General features: G+C 37.3%; 1 long non-coding RNA gene across 1 annotated transcript; it reads right to left on the reverse strand.

The window, feature by feature from the left end:
- Nucleotides 1–1,172: 1,172 nt before the first annotated feature.
- LOC144229744 (uncharacterized) lies at nt 1,173–8,195 on the reverse strand. Its single transcript, XR_013334587.1, has 3 exons — nt 8,138–8,195; nt 1,787–1,974; nt 1,173–1,497 (listed from the first exon to the last, which is right to left on the reverse strand). It is a non-coding gene; the product is annotated as an uncharacterized LOC144229744 (long non-coding RNA).
- Nucleotides 8,196–8,238: the final 43 nt, after the last annotated feature.

The following is an 8,238-nucleotide window of genomic DNA, read 5'->3' on the forward strand; positions in this document are numbered from 1 at the left end:
CACTGCTCACCACTGTTTGACAGGATGTTGCTGTGTCTTCTTGGTAGGGGTCCACTGCCCATCAAAGAGAGAGAATTTGATTCTTTTGACTCTTAAAAAAAATGTTAGCCACACACACTCAGACAACACCTCACAGGGATATATGTCTGAGTGAGAACTTTTGAATGAAGTATGTTTTCTAGTTATTTTCTCTAACCAAAGAGGGGAATATATTACTTCTTGTGAGTTCTAGGCACTCAACTTGCTAACATGCTGAAAGCTATAGATAGATCCATAGTCACTTACCTAAAACTTCTGAGCTCAAAGATAATTCAGAATTCAGAATTTTTCATATTCAATGTACTACTGTTATATAATAACTGAGATTGATCTGGGAAAAACTATAATAAAGCTCATTAATAATTCTGCAATGAAATATGTGGGTACTCATACTAAGGAAGATGGACAAAGATTGATAATAGTCTCATGTCAATTCTGGGTGGATTTTCTACAAATCAGTTCAAGCCATGTCTGATTTTGACCCCCTAAAAGTTATAAAAGATTTTGGTATTAAGGTTTTTTGTTTGTTTGTTTTGGAATTAGAAGGAGGCAATGCTGTACCTAAATTCATAGGTTTCAGGCATGTTGTAGATGCTTACTACAGACTTACAGAAATAACTCACTGGTTGAATGAAAGGTTGATTAGTTATAATAAGTATGTGAGTGAGTGAATGGACAGTCTTTGTCTTATAAGGTAGAAATAAAGAGGATAGAATATTTTATGGTTTAATAAGATCTCTAAACTTGAAACCAGAATTTAGAAGGGAAATTGTCTCAAATGAAGTAGTTTATTTATTTTGCTAGCCATCACTGCATAGAGCATTTGGGACCAGGGTACTCGGAGTTCATATTAGATTCTATGTATACTCAACGTGCTTCCATCTCTGATTACATTCTTAACCTTTCTTCTGAAAGCTTTGTGTAACCATTAATTACAGGTTACCTTTTAACACAGAAAAAAAACCATGATATATAAGAAAGTAGATAGTTATAAGTACAGGCTATTCTTCTACAGACACAGATGTTGCTTTGTTGCTTCTTTTAAAGAGATTTTGCTAGCATTTAGTTATAGAAAATGATCTTTTGGTTTATAAAGTTTGTCACATCCTTTGTCATACTTTCAGTTGAAAAGTGTTCTGCACATTTTAAGGGGTTGTTATGTTTCGGAGATTTATTTTCTTGTATGTTTGATACTAATTAGAGAAAGAATATGACTAGAACACAAAAGCACACTGGAACAAGTTATATGTGTTATCTTCACCTGGAAGAATTCTCTCATGCCTCAAATTTGCCTTGTAGCTGACTGCCTGCGAATGAGGACTTCCTTGCTTCCCAGTCAGCAGGTCAGTTACTCGAGAGCTGTCATCTGGATCTCCAGGTTTCCCAAGAGCCTTCTTGAGTTATATCTATTGCCTCAGCATAGATGGCATTCCTTCCCATTCTCAAAAGAATCCTAGTCTGGATGAAAAATTTTATAATTACCTTAATTAATAAAAATTCTCATTTTTTCAAATGCTCATGCTTTTCCAGCAAATTCATCCCTTCTCTCAATCTTATGATTGTATCACAGGGTGAACATTTCTGCCAGAAGCAACTATATTAAACCAGTTTTCTAGAGAACAGTTAGCTCTCGATGGAAAAGCATTTGCTTGTTTTAATTTTCTTTTTAAAGTGTTTTTCTTTTCCCCAATCAGGAAAAAAAATATCTTTGTCTTCACCCACAGAGACTCTTAAAGTATGTTCTTACCATTTACCAAAGTCTTTCAGTTAAGCACCAATTTCCCCATGGAAACAAAGTCAGTGGAGCTCCAATATAAATGAGTATACGTCCAATGTGGCAGAGGAACTGAACACTCCCCAAATGTTTGCATTGCAAGGCCACATGAAACGGCATCTTCTTCCCTGCTCACCAGCATGTTTCAGCATCCCTACAGTCTGCCAAGATTAATAGAGGTATAAAAGCCATGTGTTCGGCTTTGAATTTGTTTATTAAAGAGGGAGGTAGAGAGACATAAGTGCTGAGAAGGAACTGTTGAAAGGTAGGGTTATTCTGTTGCTGATAAAACAGAGAAAAAAAATTTTCCACTGGGCAGAAAATAGGGATTAGCTAAACAGATTGCTGTTTCCACTTTTATCTACAGGCTATGCAGATATGTTTACTAGCATGATAAACGACTAAAACATTCAACAGTGGAAGGGGCTGGGCAGAGTAACAGTAGCATCGTTATTTCTCTCTTTCCACAAAGAAAAATTATTTTTGCTTCCCGAATGCTACTAGATGGCTTCAGTCACTGCGCCCATATTTCATGAATAAAACTTGAAAATGAACCCATTGGCTAACCTTATTGGCTCCCAGAAACACATCCATTTACTACTAAACAGAGTAATCCCCCTACCTGGAGTGGGAGACAGGTAGATTAACTCTATGGATTTTACCACTAAAACTAACAGAATGAGTCTTTGTGCAAAAGAAGGGAGTTTTCTTAATACAGACTCTACATGGAATCCTTCCAGACCTCACTCCATGTTTGAATCTAGTAGGATTTGCACACAAATATGGGCTGGTAATAACTACTATCCCGTTAACTTTAGAGGCACTGGAGCAATGCTATCTCAATTTCTCTTGACAGATCCTAAAGCATTTTCATGAATGCTGGAATGGCTTTGCACTGAAAGTAATGATCAACAAAACAAAGAAAACAAAACAACAGTACTGCTCCCAAAAGAAGGGAGTGCCCTTTCTTTGTTTTAAAATGAGACAAAAATAATGTTCTAACCATCTGGCCTTCCCAGAACCTCATGTCCTTAGGGTTGACTGGGAAGATAAATTGCTAATTTATCGACCATGATTTATTAACTCATAATTAGGATATGTGGTTTGTTAACTATAAGTTTGCTATCAGAACATGAAAACACAGGGCAATGCAAGAAAATTCTAGACATGTGGTGACCTCAGACTGAGATCTAAAGGTTTTTTAAATATTTTTAAGTTTATTTCTTCATTTTGTGAGGGGAGGGGGCAGAGAAAGAGCGATCAAGAGAAAGAGAAAGGGAGACAGAGAGAGGGTGAGATAGGGAATCCCAAGCAGATGCTGTACTGTCAGTGCAGAGCCTGATGTGGGGCTGCATCCCATGAACCGTGAGATCATGACCTGAGCCAAAACCCAGAGTTGGACACTCAGCCCGCTGATCCACACAGACGTCCCTCAAACTGAGATCTTTTAGTTCAAACATATCACTTTTTTAAAAGGAGGAAACTGAGGTTAGTCAAAAACTGCTCATTGACTAATCTGGAGCCAGGAATTGTGTTCCTCAGTCTACCAAGGCCCTATCCAGTGCTTTTACTCCTTTATGCTTTATTCCAAGAAAAAAAAAAAAAAGAAAGAAAGAAAATAGTCTGAGTACCAATGTCATGAATATACCAAAGTAATCAGGGTAGCAAGGAAAAGAAAACAATGTTCACAGCCAGAGAAAAATGCAAAGGTAGCTCTTTGCTGTATATACAAGAGAGAAAAACTAGAATAGGATGATTTTCTCCTCTGACACAGCAGGGAAATTATCTAAGAGGAAGTCAAAAGTATGCAAATGTGATTGGGTGCTGAATGCAAAGAACTTTGAAACAGATTCTGAGCAGAAGCTGGTGGCTGGGGTCTTAATGAAGCCTTGCTGGATTCCAAGCCAAGGGGAAAGACATTCTTACCTCTCAGGCATTTGCAAGGGTTGATGACTATCAGACAAGGTTAATAGGTACAGAGGGACTTGCCACTTTAGGCCCACATTTCTGGTTCTGCTACAGAAACTAAAAATACCTCTACTGAGAAGGCTTTTTTTTCTTTCGTTTGCAGGTTTTTGTAGAAAATCCCTCTTTCCTTCAGTTTCCTTCAGCCTCAGTAACATCCTGCCTTGGAATGTAGTGCTAACTTTCTTGTCATGTTGCCCAAGAGGAGGAAAAAAGATATGAATGAGTGCTTTCAGGTGCCTTCAGGGTGGGGTTCAGTTATTTAGAATGATAGAAACTCTGAGGTGGAAGGAGGTTTAGAGGCTGTTAGCCTAGCGGTTCTCAATTAGAGGTGGTGATTTTTGTCTCCTGCAGAACATTTGGCAAAGTCTGGACACATATTTGAGGGGAGTCACAACTGAATGGGAATTATAGTAGCATCAAGTGGGTAGAGTCCAGGAATGTTGCTAAATGCCCTACAATGCAGAGGATGGCCCCCACAACCAAGAATTTCCCCCAACTGACAATAGTATCTAGGATGAGACACTTCTGAATGATTTTGTGTCATAAAGGAGTATATGAATGCTCAGTGAGGTTCAGCCCAATCTTAAGCACTGGTCTCTTGACTCGGTTTCCAGTGCTCTTTTATATTGTAATTGGACCTATTATTTGCTCTATTAATTCTTGAGGCTGGTTCAGATTTTTCTCTTATAATACTCAATATTTTTTAAAGGAATGAATTCTCTTGTGATACATATATGATGTATAGAGTAAACTTATCTCGAATTTAAGAATAGTAATTGAGAAACAACCTCACCTTCTCGAAACAATAGGTATATGGAACGTTGACTCAAAATCAATCTGCTAGATTGTTCCTAAGGAAACTCTCATAGTACATAGTATTTCTCTTTCTTCATTGCTTCTTTTTTGGCTTTCTGTGCGGGGAAGATGAACTTATCAATAGTCCCCATTATGTGAACTTACAAACTCCTTCTTCCTTGGCGAGTATGTATCCTCAAAACTATGTGAGTTAATTATTCACATAATTTTTATAATAACTAAAAGTTAATTAATTATTGACCTAGCTGCATCTCAAAAAAATTTATTCTGTGAAAAGTTTCAGAAGATTTTATCCTCAATCCAAATTTTCCAGGTTTTAGTGACCTCATACTTTCCATTATGTTGAAATTATATAAATGTAAAAGCCTCCTCTCCTGAAAAGGCAGGAACAGCATGAATTTCACACATTTGAGCCCTTCTTGAGCCAGGAGCCTTCCAGGTTAAGGGGAGCAGAAATTTTACCCCAAAACTTGCCTGTTTGGCATACAAATGATTCTAGGCTAATTATTTTTAAGAAACAACAGACAGCACTCTGAAAACTAAGAAATAAAAAATATTTATACATGTAAGAAGAATCTCCATTTGTAAGGACCTCTCCTTCACTATACCAGGAAGAGAAGATATAGAAATTCTTATTAATGAAGAAGACAATGACTTACATCTGCGTAACAACCAGACAGACTTTTGTTTACTGAGCTTTCTTTGAGGAACTTCCCATAACTGTCTCCACATCCCCCAACATCTTTCTTTTGTCTTTAGCTGGTGATATTTAAGGTGATGGCCTGAGCTATTTCTGGGTATTATTCAGTTTCCCTGGGTTCTCCCCCATGTATACAGGAGGTTTACAGGTTATTAAACTTCTGTTTGTTTATCTTCTGTTAATCTGTCTTTTATTATGTGGGGTGGAGGGGTGGGTTCTCAGCTAAGAGCCTCAAAGGGTAGAGGGAAAATTATTTGTCATTCCCCCAAACAGGTTTCAACATGTCAAATTAAAGAGAAAAAGCAGAATGAATTTTCTCTTCTTTCCTGAGAGTAGCTCCTGAATAATCTCTAATCTTCTTAACAGAATATAAGTGGTCTACACTTTAGCTTTATTTCATTTAGCCTTTCTACAATCATATCGATCATTCACCTATAATACATGCCCATGATAAGTCTACTTATCAATTCCTTTCCCAATAAGCTACCTATCCTTCATTATTTGTAAGCAGTTTTCTGCAGAGGTTATTAAATTTTTGGAAAACCAGCATTCATATGGTTTCCAAATTTCCTAAGACCTTTTCTTTTTGAAAAACTCTGCATAACTTAATCTGTTTCTGCCCTAGTATGTAATGAACTGAAGATGGGTCCTGTCCCAATAATTCCAGGAAATGCACACGCAATAATATTGTGCACCTTGACCCAAAAATCTCAGGCTTGGCAAAAACAGAGAAGAGAAATTTACTATGGTATCTATTTACAAACCAAATAGAGTTAAAGATGTATATCCTTATTGACCTCTTATCTCCAAAGAAGGTTTAAATGCTTCCTCTTACATGAATTTCATTATGTTCTAAAAGTCTGCAAATTTTCAAATTCATCTAAGAATTACAGTCTTAGAGCTGGTCAGAGGCCGTTACCAAAAGAAGGGATGCATTGTTAGGAAATACATCAAGGGTTATTTTATTTAAAGACTGTGTGACTTCTGTACTCCATGTATATAATGTACTGTTTTATTTATCACAACTTGTTAACATCTGATTAAATATCTGTGCTATCATGATTTATAAGAAATGTATGTATATATGGTTATTCAGATGAACAAAATATATTTCTTACATACATTTGGTCTCCATACATGATTCCTGGCTCACAGCTCCCAAAACACTTGGGATTTTCCTCAGTGACAAGAGAAATAACATCCTGTGTTATAATATTTGATCTTTTTCCCTCTGTTCCTAAAAATGCTTCAAAGCCATGAAGGTGAAATGTGTGTCTTATTATTCAGAACCAGCCCATTTTCTCTAAAACTAGATTTATATTAATGAAGTGATTTTTGGAAAGTACCTAAAGATGGGGACCAGTTACCAAAGGAATCGACCATGAATACAAGGTTGTAACTTTCAGCCCTACCTAATATCCAGGATAGTTAGAAAGGCTAGAGGTTGAATCAATAACCAATGGCCAATGATTTAATGTGTAATGAGGCCTTTAAAAAAAGGGGGTGGAGGATCAGAGAACGTCTAGCTTGGGAAAGCAGAAAGCTTCCATGTGTCACATCCCAGGCCCCAATGTCCATGAGAAGAGAAGCTCCATGTTCTGAACTTTGCCCTATGTATCTCTTCATTGGCTGTTGAATTGCGTCCTTTAATATCCCTTGCAATAAATTCAGTAATCCAGTGACTAAACCATTTTCTGAGTTCTGTGAGCCATTCTAGCAAATTAACTGAACCCACAGAGGGTGTCACAGGAACCTCTGATTTAGAGCCAGTCAGTCAGAAGTGCAAGTAACACCTTGGACTTACGACCAACACCCGAAGTGGAGTGGTGGGAATGGTCTTGTGGGTCTGAGTCCTTCACCTGGGGGATCTGATGCTGTCTCCAGGTAGATAGTGTCAACATTAACATCCTGCTGGTGTCTAAGAATTGATTATCAGATTAAGGAAGCCTCCACACATACACATGTGTTGGAATTGCTCCAGGAACCCAAAAGAATATCTTCAGTGCCTAACACACAATAACACTCAGAAAATTATGTGTTAGATAAATGAACCTGAATCTTCTATTTGATGTTGGGCCCTTAGAAGACAAGACTGATGTTGGTTAATTTGTGATTCTTTAACAAAAAGCACAGTGGTTGGCAAATATTCGGAGCACAAATAAATAATTCCTGAAATGAATTATCCCAATTAAAAAAACAATAATCCTTCTGAGCTTTGTTTCCAGTATAAGACCTTGCCTCACATAGAGAAAATAACTAAGGGGACACCTGGGTGGCTCAGTCAGTTAAGCAACCATCTCGATTTCAGCTCAGGTCACGATCTCACGGTTGTTGAGTTCGAACCTCGCGTTTGTCTGACTCGGAATACTATCTCTCCATCTCTCTCTGTCCCTCCTCAGCTCTTTCTGTCTCTCTCAAAATAAATAAATCAACATTTAAGAAAAGAAAAAATAATAAAGTGTTTACAAAATTAAAATCATTAAAGAATGATACATTTATTTTTATCTTTTTTGTTTCCAAAATGTGACATGGCATCTCAGTTCAAATGCCACCTTTGGAATGCCATCCCTCTTCATACTTATTTCATTAAGCACACTGAGTCCAGGGTTAGACAGCCTTGGTTCAAGTCAAATAACTGAAAATATGAAAGGACTTAATGTAGCTAATGTGCACCAAGTAGTACATGGCACACAATAAATGCTATATGGATTAGCCATAATTTCCAAAGCCTTCTGCACAATTTTCTTGCAGTATCATAAATAGATAATTACCAGACAGTTCCCACATTTAGACTGTGAACTCCACAAGGATCATTTAATGAAGCATTTCTCCCATTTTACCTTCAGCATCTTGCTTGGTGTCTGAAACTCTGTATCACTCATTCAACGCAGCAAACACTCATTGAGCCCTTATGTACCAGCTCTAGTCCAGGATTTAAAAT

The sequence above is a fragment of the Crocuta crocuta genome, unplaced genomic scaffold (assembly GCF_008692635.1).
Source record: "Crocuta crocuta isolate KB4526 unplaced genomic scaffold, BGI_CrCroc_1.0 scaffold264, whole genome shotgun sequence".
NCBI lineage: Eukaryota > Metazoa > Chordata > Mammalia > Carnivora > Hyaenidae > Crocuta > Crocuta crocuta.